Consider the following 22,288-nt stretch of genomic DNA (forward strand, 5'->3'; position numbering starts at 1 on the left):
CCACAAGAGCATTAGTGAAGTCGGGCACTGATGTTGAGCGGTTAGGCCTGGCTCACAGTCGGCATTCCAATTCATCCCAAAGGTGTTCGATGGGATTGAGGTCAGGGCTCTGTGCAGGCCAGTCACGTTCGTTCACACCGATCTGGACAAATTTCTATATGGACCTTGCTTTGTGCACGGGGGCATTGTCATGTAGAAATAAGAAAGGGCCTTACCCAAACTGTTGCCACAAAGTTGGAAGCACAGAATCATCTAGAATGTCATTTTATGATGTAGTGTAAAGAGTTCCATTCACTGGAAGTAAAGGGGTCTAGCCCGAACCATGAAAAACAGCCCCAGACCTTTATTCCTCCTCCACCAACTTTACAGTTGTCCGTGTGCTCGATGTTATACACCTGTCAGCAAACGGTTGTGCTGGAATAGCCGAATCCACTCATTTGAAGGGGTGTCCACATACCTTTGGTCATGTAGTGTATCTCAAAGGGTTTGAGATACAGAACTATGCAGTCATATCGTGTTGCATCAGGAGTCACAGTTGAGAGATCTAGCTGTGAAGTCTAAAAGCATTCTCAGACACTCAGATCAGCACAGGAAGAAAGTATAGCACACTTTCAGTCTTTTTAAATATTAAAGAGCATCGCTGGTAGCTTTAAATAAAAGAGCGAACCTATCTTTTTCTATGCATTTCCATCCTGTGTGAAAACGCATATACACTTCACTCAGGATGGAAAGTCTGTTATTTGGTGTGACAATCTCTAATGTGTACCAAATGACTCAACAGCACAGAGACGATCAATTAAAATAACAACTTATTGCTCTTCTTCTATAAAAGACTGATTCTCCTGTCTGCTTGTATGCTAGGGTTCACAGTCTGGACTAAAGGCTCAGCAGACAAAGACAGACACATTAACTGTCTGGTTAGAGATAGACAGATATGGACGGACGGATGGGCAAGTAGGCAGGCAGAACTGTCTTTCTGACAGGACGAGCCACCAGCAGCAGACACTGATAACTCGAGAGCACAGAGGATTTACGAGCCCTGATAAACAATAGACGGGTGAAGAGAAGAAGCTGTAACTTTCTCTCCTCTAACAGTCTTGGCCAATCCCAAAACATGGCATTCTGTAAACACAGCCATCCTCTCAGAACAAACCTTTAGCGTGATGACACCGGGACTGCCAGTGAAAACCTTTGCCCGCAGTCAAGTGAAACTGCTGGCCACCTCTCTACCCATGACCTCCAACGGAAACTGTGGAGCTGACAGGTAATTTATACAAATGTACCCTGGCCTGTCGTCTCATCTGTAGCCCTACTCCTGTGTCACTGTCTGCAGCCATGCGTTCCCCTGCACACTGTTAAATATGGGGGATATTTGGTGGCAAAAATAATGATAGTCAACAAATTGTGTCCTCTCAGAAGACAGGAAATGGAATTTGAAAACGTATGCTTAAGCTTACTATTTATGAATAAGTAGCTTGCAGGATTTGAAGACATTTACCTCTGCTGGTTTTGCTTCCAAGATTCTCATCTTGCGTAACAGATTAGTGTCGCCTGTCTTCGCAACAGACAACAGCATATGGATAAACATGCACAATCACACGGCTTCACTCATAGCAGGGCATCCTCATAACAGACATCAGAATTTTAGAGCGACCTATTGACTATCACAACAAGCTATCTCTGCAGAATGCACCACTGAAGCCAGCTTTTACCTTTGAGCAGTGTCAGCACTGCTGAAGGCAGATGCATGCAGAGGGGTTTAAAAGCATTGAAGCTTAAGCAGCCTCGCTATAGCCCACCGTAAAAGCAAACCATAGTCACTACTAATCATGTACAGTGTTCCATTTCAAACAAATAGTGTTAAGGCCAATCAAATTATAGGATTATCTTGATTGCTTCCACCGTTGGGGCAATTTGGCTCGTTGTCCACAGTCCACTTTACAAAGACAAACAATGTCACTGCTGTTTTGGGGGAACTAAAATAATATCATAATAAGACATGTGACAAGTTAGTAGTGCCCAAACACTTTAATGTGAATGGGGCTAGTTCTTCTCTCTCACGTTCTATCTAAAAATGTTCTAGAGAAGTACTATTTGCCTAACCTTTTTATTTGATATCAATCTCTTCATTCGAAGACTCAATCATGGACACTTACTGACAGTTGTGGCTGCTTTGTGTGATGTATTGTTGTCTCTACCATCTTGGCCTTTGTGCTGTTGGCTGTGCCCAATAATATTTGTGCTGCTATCATGTTGTTTTGCTACCATGTTGTTGTGATGTTGTGTTGCTACCATGCTGTGTTGTCATGTGTTGCTGCCTTGCTTGTGTTGTTGTCTTATAGGTCTCTCTTTATGTAGTGTTGTGTGGTCTCTCTTGTTGTGATGTGTGTTTTGTTCTATATTTATATTGTATTTTTTTTTTAATCCCAGTCCCCGTCCCCGCAGGAGACCTTTTGCCTTTTGGTAGGCTGTCATTGTAAATGATCATTTGTTCTTAACTGACTTGCCTAGTTAAATAAAGGTTAAATAAATAAAAAATAACCTTGTATGATCAAAAATTTATTGAAGTAATAAAAAACAATATTTGTTATAAATGGTTTGATGGTTTATAACAAATATTGTTTTTTATTAATTCAATCCATTTTGGACATCAATGCCTTAATTGGCATTGGAAGTAGACATGTAGGGTGACATACATTTATTAAGCACGACTCTCCAAAGGACATTTTGACTACCAAATAACAGACTACGAAATATATTACTGGCAATGAAATAGCACTTAACAAACATCTCACACATGCCAAGAATGCAAGCTAAAACACTTAGACTCTCTCTCTGACTCTCTCAGGCCAAAACACAGCTCTAAACAAAGTAGCAGAGGAGGCATTTCGGCTCTAACAATAACAGAGTGCCTCTTTAACAGGTTTTATTTTCATTAATCACACAAGGAATCCAGGCTACTGCAAAGCCCTCCATCTGCAGCAAAGCCAAGACAGCTCCACAGATTGTGCTAGTTCTGTAGCAGCCCCTAATTATAGCAGCAGGAACGTGAAATGCTTGACATAATCACAAATGTAAACTGCCCTCTTTAGTGCCAACAACACCACCCCAAATCCTACAATGTGATATTGCTTGTTTGGCTTAACCATATTGTCCATGGCTTTGATTGCATTTTGATTGTATTTGTATGCATTTTGTATTTTTTATTTTACCTTTATTTAACTAGGCAAGTCAGTTAAGAACAAATTCTTATTTTCAATGACGGCCTAGGAACTGTGGGTTAACTGCCTGTTCAGGGGCAGAACGACAGATTTGTACCTTGTCAGCTCGGGGGTTTGAACTTGCAACCTTCCGGTTACTAGTCCAACGCTCTAACCACTAGGCTACCCTGCCGCCCCGTATGTAACTGTAAATTGAAGGACTGTCTGAAGATTAGCCTAAAGATAGGCTAAAACGATCCAAATCAACAACAACAACAATATTGACCTGCTCAATATCTCTTGTTTAAAATTAGCAGCACAGTCAGGAACCTCTTTATGGGATGAATTTGACTGTACAATCTATGAGCTCCTTAGCCATCCAATGATTTCAAATGGAAAAACACAAAAGCACAAAATGATGAAAAAGACAAGCATAGGGGTTAGTGAGAGGGAGTGAGAAACAGTGTGTGTGTGTGTGTGTGTGTGTGTGTGTGTGTGTGTGTGTGTGTGTGTGTGTGTGTGTGTGTGTGTGTGTGTGTGTGTGTGTGTGTGTGTGTGTGTGTGTGTGTGTGTGTGTGTGTGTGTGTGTGTGTGTGTGTGTGTGTGTGTGTGTGTGTGTGTGTGCGCGCGAGCGAGCGAGCGTGTGTATGGAAGGAAACAAAACAAAAACGTGGGAGGAAGACAAAAGAATCTCTCAAGCTTGATCAGTCACCTGAAAACAGTATGCTGTTTTCTTAGCCTGGCTAACAATGCGAGATAAAGAGGTCAGCAGACAATCACAAACACTGTTACACCAAGAATCAATTAGGTTCCTTCGGACATGGTTAGTGCTGCATACCACTTTATCCTGTCTCTGAAACATAACATGTTATCAGGGCATTATGTTGGGTTCCTGGGCATTATGTTAGATGCAATCTGTTATGGATCTTATTTCACAGCTATTATGTTGCTTGCAAATCAAAGCCCCAATACACAATAGACAAATCATTCTAAGATATACAGTGCTACCGCACAATTTAGTCGTTATCCTGGGCCTTACACTAGACATCTTTTCTAATTAATGATCAATTTGTGATCAATTACCAGATCCTATCAGACACCAGATTGTCTACAAAATGTTTTTAAGGCATTCATAATGAGGTGCAACCATCCAACTTAAGTTTTTGCAGATAGTTCTCAGTGATAACATGAGAAGATTCTTGTGCATCTGAAATCTATGAATACTTAACTGCTGTGGTGTTTCTACGGAAATGCAATGGTAAGCAGAACTGCAAAGGTGATGAAGGAGGTATCTTTGTGTGGGTGTGTGTGTGCGTGCTCTGTCAGTTCTGTATCTGTAGATATGTCTGTGTGTACAATCTTAGAAAAAAGGATTCCAAAAGGGTTCTTCAGCTGTCCACATAGGAGAACCCTTTTTGGCTCCAGGTAGAACTATTTTTGGTTGCAGGTAGAACTATTTTGGGTACCATGTTAGACCCTCTGTGTAAAGGGTCCTACTATGAGGACAGCCGAAGAACCCTTTTAGGTTCTAGATAGCAAATCATTTTCTAAGAATGTATGGGGTGGGGAGGACAGTAGCATTGGGAATACAGTGATACAATATCGCTACCTTTGTCATCCCATCACAGAGCTAATAGCCAGAGAGAGGAGCCTGGTTGAAGACTCTGGGGAAAGCAAGCACTTCATAAAGTGCAACAAATGAAGACAGACACTTTCGGCTGGCCTTAGTAATAGGGGAGAGGGTTACTATTTTCCAAGGAGGCATTTGACAGGGTGCCTGGAATGGTCATGTATCCTTCTCCCCTAAGGCAGCTGTAAAAGCGAGCAGTCTCTACAGTATAATTCATCATCATTAGCATATATATCATCATACATTATGGGAAATGTTGTATCTGTACTAGGCCTCTCCTTACAAGAAAAAAACATATGTTCAATTTTTGCTTAAATTTCATGTGAAAACCATATTTTCACATGTTTTACATTTTGAGTTCACATGTTAACACCACCTTTTCACATGTGAGGAGAATAACATGTTTTCACCTTACACGTGATTGCAGTTTCACATGTGAAAGTTGCAGTTTTACATGTTAAAAACATTCACGTGAGAATTGGACATGCAGTTTCACATGTGAAAAACTCATGTCTAAATTTCACATGTGGAATTGCAAGTTCAGATGTGAAAATCAATCCTGTTAAAAAAATGTTTTTGCAGTTTCACATGTAAGAAAACTTCACACTGTCACGACTTCCACCGAAGGTAGTTCCTCTCCCTGTTCGGGCGGCGGTCGGCGTCACCGGCCTACTGGCCATCACCAATTTATTTTGTGATGTAGCTCAGTGAGGTTGTGCCCAATATTTTTTGTTTCACGCATTTAATTAGAGTGTTATTTAGGAGCTTGTTTGTTCCTCCTTGCGTGAGTAACGGGTGTGTCTGTTGTCGAGGGCGTTTGACTTTTGGATTGTGCCATACCTGTATTTGGTGGACTTGCCTATTAAAAGTATGCATCTCAGACATTTCTGCTCTCTTTCGCCTGACTCCTTCACCTACCTCCTAACGTAACATTGTCACACACACATTACAATCTCAATTTCACATGTAAAGTTGCAAGTTCACATGTGAAAAACAATAACATGTAAAAATCTAATTTGCAGTTTCATATGTGATAATTTTTCCACATGTGAAAGTGAAAATCTAATTTGCAGTTTCACATGTAAGAAAACTAAGAAAACAAAAAACGGTGATATCATGGATGGTCAGTCCTTGATCCATAGAATAGTCGATGGATTTGAGAGTGGTTGCATTTCTCTAACGTCATCTCTTAGCGTTTTACCGAAACTATGGGAAAACACTTTGTTAAAGTTTCAATTAAGAATTCACGCTTTAAACAACTGAGTATCAGTGTTATTATATAGTGCAATCCTCTAGTGAGTAAGTGCCATTAATATCAAGCAAAACTTCTGAAGTCGAGAACAACACTCTTAGTATTGCAAACAATTTTTTTTAAAGGTGAGTGCAAATGAATTGTAAATTAATGCAAAGAAATTGTTTTCCAGGTGACACAGTTAAATAAAATATCTCCCTCTTTCCTGCAATTATCCCCTATTTTGGTTGTTACCCAGGCCTTTGCTTTCACTGCCTTTTTTCCAGTTGAAAGTTTTGGCACATTCATTCCAACAACATAGCAACCCGGTATCCCACTGCTAGTTTCCCTCTGAAGCTAAGGAGGGTCGTTCCCTGAATTGGAGACCATATATAGCATGAAGTGGTAAAAATGTATGTGTGGGGAACAAAAACTAGAACTGAACATGTGAAACTTCACACGTGTCTGTAAACCAACCACATGTTCAACAAAAATGTTTTTCTCACTTTCATTTTTCAGGTGAGTTGTCGATGTTGTTTTATTGTAAGGGTCTCTTTATGTTTAGTTATACCAAGACCTCATCTGATGTAGAACTAATTCAACATTCAATGTAGGCTATTAGTAATGGTATGTATGTTGACAATAGCAACATGACAATCTCATAAACTCACTGCCACTCACTGTGGCAATTGCTGAAAATGCAGTTAAATGTTACAGAGGTATTCCTCACTAAATTAAACAATGAAGTGTTTTTACACAGATTGAATAGAAAACACTTTCAGTAAATATATTATGCTCTAAAATAGAATAGAATTTTGAGTAGATGTAGCCTTTATTCTATTACTTTTCGTCAGTATTCAGGTGTATTTTTATTTTATTTATTTAAGGCATACAGTGCATTCGGAAAGTATTCAGACCCTTTTACGACATTTTGATACGTTACAGCCTTATTTTATAATTGATTATTATTATTATTATTTTTACCCCGTTTTCTCCACAATTTTGTGGTATCCAATTGTTTAGTAGCTACTATCTTGTCTCATCGCTACAACTCCCGTACGGGCTCGGGAGAGACGAAGGTTGAAAGTCATGCGTCCTCCGATGCACAACCCAACCAAGCCGCACTGCTTCTTAACACAGCGCGCATCCAAACCGGAACCTAGCCGCACCAATGTGTCGGAGGAATGGAACAGCGGTAACACCCACAGAGAAATGCGCCACTGTCGGGACACTGACTATTTCCCCTCCCATTCAGTCAAAGTTCACAGCAAATGCTCCATTCCACTTTCTACTGAATGAGGACATCTAGTGGAAGGTGTAGGAAGTGCTTCCAGATCCATATCTTGTTGGGAAAGGAGGGGGGCGATGACGTCAAAGTTGTCCCAACTTTCAGAATTTCACTTCTTGTTTGGAAGATTGCCTGCCCTATGTGTTCTGTTATACTCACAGACATAATTCAAACCGTTTTAGAAACGTCAGAGTGTTTTCTATCCAATAGTAATAATAATATGCATATATTAGCAATCTAGGACAGAGTTTGATGCAGTTCACTATGGGCACGCAATTCATCCAAAGTGAAAATACTGCCCCCTTATCCTCAACAAGTTTAAACCGTACTGCAAAAATTGCACCTACAGAGTGCATCAAACATGATTTAAACATGGAAAAGTGTTGATTTCTGAATTTCAATGTTTCAACTTGCTGAAAATTGTCCACGGTGTTCCAACCAGCTAGTTTAAACAGTACTGCAAAAATTGCACCTACAGAGTACATCAAACGTGATTTAAACTCCGAAAAGTGTTTAGTTCTGAATTTCAATGTTTCAACTTGCTGAAAATTGTCCACGGTGTTCCTACCAGCTAGTTTAAACAGTACTGCAAAAATTGCACCTACAGAGTACATCAAACGTGATTTAAACTTTGAAAAGTTAGTTCTGTATTTCAATGTTGCAACTTGCTGAAAATTGTCCACAGTGTTCCTATCAGCTAGAATAAACAGTTCTGGGGAAAAAAATACTTACGGAGTGCGTCAAACATGATTTAGACCTTGTTTACGGAAAAGTGTTTATTTCTGTATTTCAATGTTGCAACTTGCTGAAAATTGTCCACAGTGTTCCTATCATCTAGTTTAAACAGTTCTGCAAATTTTTTACCTACAGAGTACATCAAACGTGATTTAAACATGGAAAAGTGTTTATTTCTGTATTTCAATGTTGCAACTTGTTGAAAATTGTCCACAGTGTTCCTATCAGTTAGTTTAAGCCATTTTGCCACAACGTTGGAAGTATGCTTGGGGTCATTGTCCATTTGGAAGACCCATTTGCGACCCAGCTTTAACTTCCTGACTGATATCTTGAGATGTTGCTTCAATATATCCACATAACTTCCCTCCCTCATGACGCCATCTTTTTTGTGAAGTGCACCAGTCCCTCCTGCAGCAAAGCACACCCACAACATGATGCTGCCACCCCCATGCTTCACGGTTGGGATGGTGTTCTTCGGCTTGCAAACCTCCCCCTTTCAAGTTATGTCGATATAGGACTCGTTTTACTGTGGATATAGATACTTTTGTACCTGTTTCCTCCAGCATCTTCACAAGGTCCTTTACTGTTGTTCTGGGATTGATTTGCACATTTCACACCAAAGTACGTTCATCTCTAGGAGACAGAACGTGTCTCCTTTCTGAGCGGTATGACGGCTGCGTGGTCCCAAGGTGTTTATACTTGCGTACTATTGTTTGTACAGATGAACTTGGTACCTTCGGGAATTTGGAAATTGCTCCCAAGGATGAACCACATCCCATGATGTCAAGCAAATAGGCACTGAGTTTGAAGGTAGGCCTTGAAATACATCCACAGGCACACCTCCAATTGACTCAAATTATGTCAATTAGCCTATCAGAAGCTTCTAAAGCCATGACATCATTTTCTGGAATTTTCCAAGCTGTTTAAAGGCACAGTCAACTTAGTGTATATTAACTTCTGACCCACTGCAATTGTGATACATAGATTATTTAACTTGTCTGTAAACAATTGTTGGTGTAGTAGATGTCCTAACCGACTTACCAAAACTATAGTTTGTTAACAAGAAATGTGTGGAGTGTTTGAAAAACAAGTTTTAATGACTCCAACCTAAGTGATGTAAACTTTCTGACTTCAACTGTAAATATTCAGATCCTTGGCTATGAGACTCAAAATTGTGCTCAGGTGCATCCTGTTTCTATTGATCATACTTGAGATGTTTATACAACTTGATTGGAGTCCACCTGTGGTAAGTTCAATTGATTGGACATGATTTGGAAAGGCACACACCTGTCTATATAAGGTCCCACAGATGACAGTGCATGTCAGAGCAAAAGCCAAGCCACCAGGTTGAAGGAATTGTCAGTAGAGCTCAGAGACAGGACTGTGTTAAGGCACAGATCTGGGGAAGGGTACCAAAACATTTCTGCAGAATTGAAGGTCCCGAAGAACACAGTGGCCTCCATCATTCTTCAATGGAAGTGGTTTGGAACCACCAATAAACTTCCTAGAGCTGGACGCCCGGCCAAACTGAGTAATTGGGAGAGAAGGGAGGTCAGGGAGGTGACAGAGCTCCAGAATTCCTCTGTGGAGATGGGAGTACCTTCCTAAAGGACAACCATCTCTGCAGCACTCCACCAATCAGGACTTTATGGTAGAGTCGCCAGACGGAAGCCACCACTCAGTAAAAGATATATATGATTGCCCTCTTGGAGATTGCCAAAAGGCACCTAAAGACTCTCAGACCATGAGAAACAAGATTCTCTGGTCTGATGAAAACAAGATTGAACTCTTTGGCCTGAATGACAGAAACCTGGCACCATCCTTGCGGTGAAGCATGGTGGTAGCAGCATCATGCTGTGGGGATGTTTTTCAGTGGCAGGGACTGGAAGACTAGTCAGGATCAAGGGAAAGATTAACAGAGAAAAGTACAGAGAGATCCTTGATGAAAACCTGCTCCAGTGCGCTCTGGAATCAGACTGGGGGTGAAGGTTCCCCTTCCAACAGGATAACGACCTTAAGCACACAGCCAAGACAATGCAGGAGTGGCTTTTGTACAAGTGTCTGAATGTCCTTGAGTGGCCCAGCCAGAGCCCGGACTTGAACCCAATCGAACATCTCTGGAGAGACCTGAAAATAGCTGTGCAGTGGCGCTCCCCATCCAACCTGACAGAGCTTGAGAATATCTCCAGAGAAGAATGGGAGAAACTTCCCAAATACAGGTGTGCCAAGCTTGTAGTGTCATACCAAGAAGACTCAAGGCTGTAATCGCTGCCAAAGGTGCTTCAACAAAGTACTGAATAAAGGGTCTGAATACTTATGTAAATGTTATATTTCCGTTTTTTATTTCTAATACATTTTCAAAATCTTCTAAAAACCTGTTTTTTGCTTTGTCATTATGGGGTATTGTGTGTAAATGAATTCGCATTTAAAAAACAACATTTTTATAATAAGGCTGCAAAGTAACAAAATGTGAAGAAATTCAAGGGGCCTGAATGCTTTCCGAATGCACGATATGGTTTGTTAAACCTTGAAATCAATGGTTTTTGTTTGGCATACATTTTTAACGTGAAAAATCAGAGTCTCAGTGCTATTCCGTTTCCATGGAATTGCCCACATCCTGATAAAAATCTTAATTTACAATCTCCTCATGTAGCTCACAATCCATATGACCCAGTATTCGATCAGACACAACTTTTCCACTTACGAGCAAAACTTAATTTGCCAATGTGTACTACCAAAATATGCAATGCGGTACAAAATAATAGATACATTACAGCAACATCGACGACACTTTTAGAGGTTGTACATCCTAAAGGTACACCACGAAAACATGGTACAATGTCCTGATATTAGTCATTGATATGTCGGAGAAGAAGGCTACTTTTGCCATTTGATATCATTGAACCTATAACAAACGACATGCAGAGGAACGTGACATCCTGTTGATTAATCACATGCGAATGTTTAAAACGTGTCACTTACCGGAACATTATGTAGGTTAAACGTTGCAGAAGGACAGCAAGGTTTCGGTGAGTTGGTCTGACCGCATGTTACTATATAGCATAGCCCACGGAATAAGAGATGCGTTGTCTATTACACCGGCGTACCGCAGGCAACACGCTGTTATTGGCACTGCAGTCCGCAGCTTCGAGTTCCATCAAGTATGGAGGTCGTCAAATTGAAATAGACATTACGTGATGTAGATACACAAAGGCGACGGTAGCCTATGTAGTGCTGAAACGGACAGCTCCTTACGTTGTTTCCTATGGGTTTTTATGGGAACGAAATATGCCGGTGGAGCGTCTACTGCAACATAACAGTAGGATATTCTATCGTTCCAGACATCACAACACACTAGAGCATGCTCACACCATCTCACACCCTCCCTGCCGGTTCGAGCATGCTCAGTCACTGCAGCCCAGACTCATTAGTTTGCATGCAGGTATGACAAGTTATTCAGTTGTTGTGGGGAGGGATACGTGAGCACGGCTAGACTACAGTATGATGTCATTGGATGGCAATGCTGTTAACAAAGACTTGTCTGGCACTAAGAGACTGAGGATATTCTGGGAGTCACAGGTGTTGTCCAGACCACTGATAAGGGGAGTACAGATGACATGATTTTGCTTATAGGTGTTACTCATAATTTCTATACATTAACACAGCATAGCCTACACCTGGATGAAAATCTGAGATAAGCAAAATACAGTATATCTATGGATTTCGTGCTTAGGAAAAGTCCGGAGTTGATAATGAACACACTATGGAAAGTTCCTGGTGCGAGTGGAACCCCCTCATAGATGTAGCAGTGCAGGGAAGAGCAGGCTATGATTTATGTGAGGTGCAGTATACATAAGGGGTTTCATTGGAAAACTCAACAGAAAGGTAAGATACTGTATTCATTCCCAGGCTCCTGACACAAACACAAACATAAACACACATTTTAAATACTTTATTTTAACCCACAAATCACATTACAGTCGAGAAGGATATGGATATCTGGAAACTTATGGATATAGAAAGCACATTCTTCTCCATACAGCTATCCTGCCCGTGACCGCTGACACGGAGCAGTACCTTACGAGCTGGCTTGCCTTTGTCCTATGCAGGCCTGCAATCTCAAGGCCACGTATTGTCAGCACATGTACATGACGGCTCCCAAAATTCAGCACCACAAGTTTGCGCTGATAACCAAGCCTGTTTAGGCGTGACACAAGGGGCTGGTATGTAGGTCTTCTCCATGTCGGAGTCAAAAGAGCAACATACTTCCAAAATGAACACCTCCCTTCAGCTTTCCCCCCACAACAACAATAAATGGCTTATTTGGTATTCAAGAAAAAACATCCTCATCAATATCAAACCAGCCTCCTCTGACAAGAGAATGTTTTTCAATATGCACTGATGGTGGTACTGCCTGTCTCACCTCTCTCTCTCTCTCCCTCTCTCTCTCTCACACACACACACACACACACCTTGATACAGGTATTTTTGAAATTATAGCCATGACAGGCAACTAGAAAGCAGATAACCACTGCACAGAATGCTGCTCCACTGGATTCCCTGATGTAATGAGTGAAAATGTGTTGCACTGAACAATTGACTCTTTTATACTGCAAACTATAAAGTAAAAATAGATCTAAATTATTTCAGTGGAGTTTAAGATAAGGCATTGGTATAACATTTGTACTTATTGAAATACATTTCACTGAAAGATTGACAGTAGTATAACCACCAAGTTCAAATCAAATCAAAGTTTATTTGTCATGTGCGCCGAATACAACAGGTTTAGACCTTACAGTGAAATTCTTACTTAAAAGCCCTATGAGAACTAAGAACAGATATAGCCCTTGGCCATAACCAACAGTGCAATTTTTAAGTAAAAAATAGGTATTAGGTAAACAATAGATAACGAAATAAAAATAATAATATCAACAGTCAAATGACAGTGAAAATAACAGCTAGTGAGGCCATGCCCTTGTCTGTACATTCTGCCCTGAATCTATCCTACCCCGCCCAGAAATCTGCTCCTTTTATTCTCTGTTCCCAACGCACTAGACGACCAGTTCTTATAGCCTTTAGCCGTACATTTATCCTACTCCTCCTCTGTTCCTCTAGTGATATAGAGGTTAACCCAGCCCCTGTGTGTCCCCAGACACTCTCATTTGTTGACTTCTGTAACCGTAAAAGCCTTCGTTTCATGCATGTTAACATCAGAAGCCTCCTCCCTAAGTTTGCTTTACTCACTGCTTTAGCACACTCCGCCAACCCTGATGTCCTAGCCGGGTGTGAATCCTGTCTTAGTAAGACCACCAAAAAATCTGAAATGTCCATCCCCAACTACAATATTTTCCATCAAGATTAAACTGCTAAAGGGGGTGGATGTGCAATCTACTGCAGAGATAGCCTGCAGAGTTCTGTCAAATCAAATTTTATTTGTCACATACACATGGTTAGCAGATGTTAATGCGAGTGTAGCGAAATGCTTGTACTATCCAAACAGTTCAAGCTTCTACTTTTAACAATCCATCTCTCCAGAAATAAGTCTCTCTCTGTTGTCGCTTGTTATAGACCCCCCTCAGCTCCCAGCTGTGCCCTGGACGCCATATGTGAATTGATTGCCCCCCATCTATCGTCAGAGTTTGTACTGTTAGGTGACCTAAACTGGGATATGCTTAACACCCCGGCCGTCCTACAATCTAAACTTGATGCCCTCAATCTCACACAAATTATCAAGGAACCTACCAGGTACAATCCTGAATCCGTAAACATGGGCACCCTCATAGATATCATCCTAACTAACTTGCCCTCCAAATACACCTCTACTGTTTTCAACCAGGATCTCAGCGATCACTGCCTCATTGCCTACGCCCGTTATGGGTCCGCGGTCAAACGACCACCCCTCATCACTGTCAAACACTCCCTAAAACAATTCTGCGAGCAGGCCTTTGTAATCGACCTGGCCCGGGTATCCTGGAAGGATATTGAACTCATCCCGTCAGTAGAGGATGCCTGGTCGTACTTTAAAAGGGTTTTCCTCACCAACTTAAATAAGCATGCCCCTTTCAAAAAATGTAGAACTAAGAACAGATATAGCCCTTGGTTCACTCCAAACTTGACTGCTCTTGACCAGCACAAAAACATCTTGTGGCGTGCACTAGCATCAAATAGTCCCCGCGATATGCAACTTTTCAAGGAAGTCAGGAACCAATATACAGAGCCAGTTAGGAAAGCAAAGGCTAGCTTTTTCAAACAGAAATTTGCATCCTGCAGCACTAATTCCAAAAAGTTTTGGGACACTTTAAAGTCCATGGAGAATAAGAGCACCTCCTCCCAGCTGCCCACTGCACCGAGGCTAGGAAACACTGTCACCACCGATACATCCACGATAATCGAGAATTTCAATAAGCATTTCTCTAAGGCTGGCCATGCTTTCCACCTGGCTACCCCAACCCTGGCCAACAGCTATGCACCCCCGTCAGCAACTGGCCTAAGCTCCCCCCGCTTCTCCTTCACCCAAATCCAGACAGCTGATGTTCTGAAAGAGCTGCAAAATCTGGATCCCTACAAATCAGCTGGGCTAGACAATCTGGACCCTCTCTTCCTAAAATTATCCACCGCCATTGTTGCAACCCCTGTTAATGGTATGTTCGACCTCTCTTTCGTATCGTCTGAGATTCCTAAAGACTGGAAAGCGGTTGCGGTCATCGCCCTCTTCAAAGGGGGAGACACTCTAGACCCAAACTGTTACAGACCTATATCCATTCTGTCCTGCCTTCCTAAAGTCTTTGAAAGCCAAGTTAACAAACATATCACCGACCCTTTCAAATCCCACCATACCTTCTCCGCTATGCAATCTGGTTTCAGAGCTGGTCACGGGTGCACCTCAGCCACGCTCAAGGTCCTAAACGACATCATAACCACCATCAATAAAAGACAGTACTATGCAGCCGTCTTCATCGACCTGGCCAAGGCTTTCGACTCTTGTCAATCACAGTATTCTTATCGGCAGCATAAACAGCCTTATTTTCTCTAATGACTGCCTTGCCTGGTTCACTAACTACTTATCAGATAGAGTTCAGTGTGTCAAATCAGAGGACCTGTTATCTGGACATCTGGCAGTCTCTATGGGGGTGCCACAGGGTTCAATTCTCGGGCCGACTCTTTTCTCTGTGTATATCAATGATGTCGCTCTTGCTGCTGGTGATTCTTTGATCCACCTCTACGCAGACGACACCATTCTGTATACATCTGGCCCTTCTTTGGACACTGTGTTAACAAACCTCCAAACAAGCTTCAATGCCATACAACTCTCCTTCCGTGGCCTCCAACTGCTCTTGACTTGGAATATGTGGACAACTATAAATGCCTAGGTGTCTGGCGAGACTGTGAACTCTCCTTCCAGACTCACATTAAGCATCTCCAATCCAAAATTAAATCTAGAATCGGCTTTCTATTTCACAACAAAGCCTCCTTCACTCATGCTGCCAAACATACCCTCGTAAAACTGACTATCCTACCGATCCCTGACTTCGTCGATGCCATTTACAAAATAGCCTCCAACACACTACTCAGCAAATTGGATGCAGTCTATCCCAGTGTCATCTGTTTTGTCACCAAAGCCCCATATACTACCCACCACTGTGACCTGTATGCTCTCATTGGCTGGTCCTCGCTACATATTCGTAGCCAAACCCACTGGCTCCAGGTCATCTATAAGTCTTTGCTCGGTAAAGCTCCGCCTTATCTCAGCTCACTGGTCACAATAGCAACACCCACCCGTAGCATGTGCTCCAGCAGGTATATTTCACTGGTCATCCCTAAAGCAAACACCTCTTTGGCCGCCTTTCTTTCCAGTTATCTGCTGCCAGTGACTGGAATGAATTGCAAAAATCACTGAAGTTGGAGACTTATATCTCCTTCACTAACTTTAATCATCAGCTGTCATGGCAGCTTACCGATCACTGCAGCTGTACACAGCTCATCTGTAATTAGCCCATCCAACTACCTACCTCATCCCCATATTTGTTTTTGTTTTTCTGCTCTTTTGCACAACAGTATTTCTACTTGCACATCCTCATCTGCACATCTATCACTCCAGTGTTAATTGCTATATTGTAATTACTTCGCCACTATGGCCTATTTATTGCCTTGACCTCCGTACTTCCTTTTCACACAATGTATACAGATTTTTCTATTGCGTTATTGACTGTACGTTTGTTTGTCCCATTTGTAACTCTCTGTTGTTGTTTTTTCGCACTGCTTTGCTTTATCTTGGCCAGGTCGCATTTGTAAATTAGAACTTGTTGTCAACTGGCCTACCTGGTTAAATAAAGGTAAAATGTAAAACATATACAGGTGGTACCGGTACAGAGTCACTGTTTAGTTGGGCTAATTGAGGTAATATGTACATGAATGTATAGTTAAAGTGACTATGTATAGATGATAAACAGAGAGTAGCAGCAGCGTAAAAGAGGGGTTGGCGGGGGGATAGGTTCTTTAGTTCCTTTCAGTCTCCTGAAGGGGAATAGGTTTTGTCGTGCCCTCTTCGCGACTGTCTTGGTGTGTTTGGACCATTCTAGTTTGTTGGTGACACCAAGGTACTTTGAAGCGCTCAACCTGCTCCACTACAGCCCTGTCGATGAGAATGGGGGCGTGCTCGGTCCTCCTTTTCCTGTAGTCCACAATCATCTCCTTTGTCTTGATTACGTTGAGGGATAGGTTGTTATTCTGGCACCACCCGGCCAGGTCTCTGACCTCCTCCCATATAGGCTGTCTCGTCGTTGTCGGTGATCAGGCCAGAGGGAGGTGTTTAGTCCCAGGATCCTTAGCTTAGTGATGAGCTTTGAGGGCACTATGGTGTTGAACGCTGAGCTGTAGTTAATGAATAGCATTCTCACGTACAGTATGTGTTCCTTTTGTCCAGGTGGTAAAGGGCAGTGTTGAGTGCAATAGAGATTGCATCATCTGTGGATCTGTTTGAGCGGTATGCAAATTGGTGTGGGTCTAGGGTTTCTGGGATAATGGTGTTAATGTGGGCCGTTACCAGCCACTAAGGACGTGAGTGCTACGGGTCTGTAGTCAGGTTAGGCAGGTTACCTTAGTGCTCTTGGGCACAGGGACTATGGTGGTCAGCTTGAAGCATGTTGGTATTACAGACTCAATCAGGGATATGTTGAAAATGTCGGTGAAGACACCTGCCAATTGGTCTGCACATGCCCGGAGCACACGTCCTGGTAATCCGTCTGGACCAGCTGTCTTGTGAATGTTGAACTGTGTAAAGGTCGTACTCACATCGGCTATGGAGGGCATGCTCACACAGTCGTCCGGAACAGCTGATGCTCTCGTGCATGCCTCAGTGTTGCTTGCCTCTGTGCTAGGAACAGTGCTGTAGATTAGCATCTGCTTCGTCTGACCACTTTTTTTATAGACCAATCACTGGTTCTTCCTGCCCGCCTCTGGGTGAGCGGTTTCCTGTTTGCTTATTACCTTATACAGCTGACTCTGTGTTACTGAGGTGTTAGTGCCAGCATCCGTCTGTGTTGGTAAATAAACAGCCACAAAAATCATGGATGAAAACTCTCTTGGCAAATAGTGTGGTCTACAGCTTATCATGAGATATTCTACTTCAGGCGAGCAAAATCTAGAGACTTCTATAGATTTCATGCACCAGCTGTTGTTTTCAAATGTACACAGAACGCCCCCCCCCCCCAGATATTACAGTTTTTGATGTCCCGTTGGTAGGATTTTCGTGATCGTACCTCGTCTAATTTATTGTCCAATGATTGTACGTTAGCAAGTAATATTGATGGTGAGGGCAGATGTCCCACTCGCCGTAGGCGGATCCTTACGAGGCATCCCGCCCTTTGTCCTCTACACCTGTGTCTTTTTCTCTTGCCAATGACGGGGATTTTGGCCTTGTCGGGTGTCTGAAGTACGTGTTCTGCTTGTTGAAGATAAATTCTTTGTCTAATCCGAGGTGAGGGATCGCTGTCCTGATATCCAGAAGCTCCTTTTTGCTGTAAGATACAGTGGCAGAAACATTATGTACAAATTAATTTATAAAATACTTGAAAAAAACACATGATAGCACAATTGGTTAAGCGCCCGTAAAATGGCTGCCATTTTTTCCGGTGCCATCTTCTTATCACTGGAAACTGATGTGTTAGTGCTGGGATAGAGGAAAAATCGGCACCTTCTGGGGTGTCTGAGAAACACTGCACTGGGGGACCATCATGTCCAGGTAAACTTCTCACTCTCTCTGTCAGTACATGGCACTGCTCTCTATATTTTCTCCTGCTCTCTTCCGCCACCTATTGGCTTCAAGGGAGGATGTAAGTACACTGATGGGCAGGGAGGTTGTTAGAGAGGAGAGATCATGCTCATTCCAGCAGTCCTGGCCTCATGCCAGGGAAAGGCAGATCTATGATGCTTTGTCCTTACTTTCATAGCCTTTCACAACATTTTACTCAAACAAACAAAATTCTTTCCCATGAGAACTCTGTGGAATGTGCATCTAGGTTACTTATAGGAGTTTTTTTTTATTCATTTGGGATGACATCTGTCTGCTGTTGTTGCATTGTAAATATAAATGATTTAACAAGGTTTACCCCAAGTGCATTTATTATGCTTTGGTTTATGCTTTAAGTCTTGAGTTATTACATATCTGAAGACACAGTATCCCATACTATTACACCCTATTACGTCTTAGCTTTGTGCAGAAGATGGCATCATTCTCATACCAATAAGTTCTTAGCCAGGCTTCCTAACTCATTGGCTGGTGAATGAGACTGAGCTTAAATTCCAACAGCATTATCTGATAAACTGTTGGCCACATGTGCTGGCTACATCATTCTGGGCAAACCTGTATTATTTCAAATGTGTAGAAATGCTTGAATGCTTTTATTAAATGGTTTATTTGTCTGTGATTAGGTTTATACATAATTTTATATGCAACACAATTTCAAATGGTGCACCGGTGCAAATGAGGAACAGATGGCATGGCAACAGTCTCCACATTTGAATGTTTATTTCTCTTATATTATGCAGGGATCAAATTAATGTGAATTTCTGTTATATTATGCAATGATAAAATGACAGGCCTGAGCATATTGATTTTGTAATAATTAATTGGTAATCCCTATGCTGATTTTTGCTGCATACTAATATTTAAAAATGTCCCAGAGCCCTTTTACTTAGATTTAGCTAGGTTAAATCAGGGAGTAAGTACAGATTGGGATATGTGGGACATAGTTTGACCACACAAACCCTGCAGGTGTACAAGTGTGTAACAAGTGAGTAATAGGACAAATATAGCCAACCGCCAATGTATAAACAGTATGTCAGGTGCTGCTGATAAGACACCATTGGAATGCATTGTTTCTGTGGGCAATTAGTAGGCCTTTATCAGGAATCAACGTAAGACCTAGATGCAGACTGTCGAAGTAACAATGTTTATTATAGCAATGGGGCAGACAACGACAGGTCAATGCAGGCAGGGATTGATAAACCAGAGTATAGGGGCAAAGGTACAGGATGGCAGGTTGGCTCAGGGTCAGGACAGGCAGAGTAGTCGGGCAGGCGGGCTCGGAGACAGGAGAGGCAAGGGTCAAAACCAGGCGAGTGAGAAAAAGAGAGACCGGGTGTCACGATCGTCGTAGTGAGGAGACCAAAGCGCAGTGTGATGGGAATACATCTTTTTAATGAAAGACGAAAAACACGAAGTACACTAAACAAACAAACAACAAGACAAACGTGACCGCTATCAAAACTGAGTGCAAACATGCAACATAACATAGACAATATCCCAAGAAATACCCAAAGAAGATGGCTGCCTAAATATGGTTCCCAATCAGAGACAACAATAAACAGCTGCCTCTAATTGAGAACCAATCTAGGCAACCATAGACATACATAAACACCTAGATGGTAGACAACCCCATAAACCTACAAAAAACCCTAGACAGTTAGAAAAACACATAGATCACCCATGTCACACCCTGACCTAACCAAAATACAGTGGGGCAAAAAAGTATTTAGTCAGCCACCAATTGTGCAAGTTCTCCCACTTAAAAAGATGAGAGTTCTATAATTTTCATCATTAGGTACACCTCAACTATGACAGACAAAATGAGAAAAAAAAATCCAGAAAATCACATTGTAGGATTTTTTATAAATTTATTTGCAAATTATGGTGGAAAATAAGTAGCACTCACTTCCGTCATCATGAAGTGCTTTGAGAGACTAGTCAAGGACCATATCACCTCCATCCTACCTGACACCCTAGACCCACTGCAATTTGCTTACTGCCCCAAAAGGTCCACAGACGACCCAATCGCAATCACACTGCACACTGCCCTAACCCATCTGGACAGGAGGAATACCTATGTAAGAATGCTGTTCATCGACTACAGCTCAGCATTTAACACCATAGTACCCTCCAAACTCGTCATTAAGCTCAAGACCCAGGGTCTCGACCCCGCCCTGTGCAACTGGGTCCTGGACTTCCTGACGGGCCGCCCCCAGGTGGTGAGGGTAGGTAACAACATCTCCACCCCGCTGATCCTCAACACTGGGGCCCCACAATGGTGCGTTCTGAGCCCTCTCCTGTACTCCCTGTTCACACATGACTGCGTGGCCATGCACACCTCCAACCCAATCATCAAGTTTGCAGACGACACTACAGAAGGCTTGATTACCAACAACGACAAGACGGCCTACAGGGAGGAGGAAGGCCAAAAAGATCATCAAGGACAACAACCACCCGAGCCACTGCCCTAACACCCAGCTATCATCCAGAAGGTGAGGTCAGTACTGGTGCATCAAAGCTGGGATCGAGAGACTGAAAAACAGCTTCTATCTCAGAGCCATCAGACTGTTAAACAGCCATCACTAACATTGAGTGGCTGCTGCCAACATACTAACTCAACTCCAGCCACTTTAATAATGGAAAATAGAATGTAATAAATGTATCACTAGCCACTTTAAACAATCCCACTTTATATAATGTTTACATACCCTACATTACTCATCTCATATGTACATACTGTACTCTATACCATCTACTGCATTAGGTCTATGCCGTCCGATTAGATTACTTGTTAGATATTACTGCATGGTCGGTACTAGAAGCACATGCATTTCGCTACATTCGCATTAACATCTGCTAACCATGTGTATGTGACAATTAAGATGTGATTTGTATAGCCTTATTAATTGATATGATGTATATGTCCACTACACTACTTTGATACACATTGTGGGGATCAAGAAGTGAGTATATGCAATGCCCACTGAAAAATAACTGGGTATACAGCCTTATTTATACCTGTGTATACCCTCCACTGGGCCCAACCCATCAGTTTCTGGGACAAATCAGACGGTCTAGAATAAATTTCAATTCTAGAAATGGTCTCAGAAGGATCACATCCAGACTCATTGTGGTGAAGATACTATTTTTAATTTTAATTTTATTTATTTCACCTTTACTTAACCAGGTAAGCTAGTTGAGAACAAGTTCTCATTTGCAACTGCGACCTGGCCAAGATAAAGCATAGCAGTTCGACACACAACAACACAGAGTTACACATGGAATGAACAAAACATACAGTCAATAATACAGTAGAAAAAAGAAAACAAAGTCTATATACAGGGAGTGCAAGTTAGGTCAAAATTGGGAGTTAAGGCAATAAATAGGCCATGGTGGCGAAGTAATTACAATATGGCAATTAAACACTGGAATGGTAGATGTGCAAAAGATGGATGTGCAAGTAGAGATACTGTGGTGCAAAATAAATAAATACAGTATGGGGATGAGGTAGATAGATGGGCTGTATACAGATGGGCTATGAAGAGGTGCAGTGATCTGTGAGCTGCTCTGACAGCTGGCTCTTAAAGCTAGTGAGTGAGATGGGAATCTCTAGCTTCAGTGATTTTTGCAGTTCGTTTCAGTCAGTGGCCAATGTCCATGGGCTTGGCACAGCTTTTGGCCGGAGCTAGCCAATGACAACCAGAGGCACGCTACCTAATTTCTACAATAGATTTTTTAAACCAAATCCTAACCCTAATCTTAACTACATGCCTAACCCTAAACGCTTCATACCTAACCATAATCTTGAATTAAGACCAATAAATTCATTTTAGTTTTCATGAATTTTTACAATAAACCTATTACAATAAATGCTTACTTTGTGGCTGTGGTAACCCTA

The sequence above is a fragment of the Oncorhynchus tshawytscha genome, linkage group LG25, assembly GCF_018296145.1.
Source record: "Oncorhynchus tshawytscha isolate Ot180627B linkage group LG25, Otsh_v2.0, whole genome shotgun sequence".
NCBI classification, from domain to species: domain Eukaryota; kingdom Metazoa; phylum Chordata; class Actinopteri; order Salmoniformes; family Salmonidae; genus Oncorhynchus; species Oncorhynchus tshawytscha.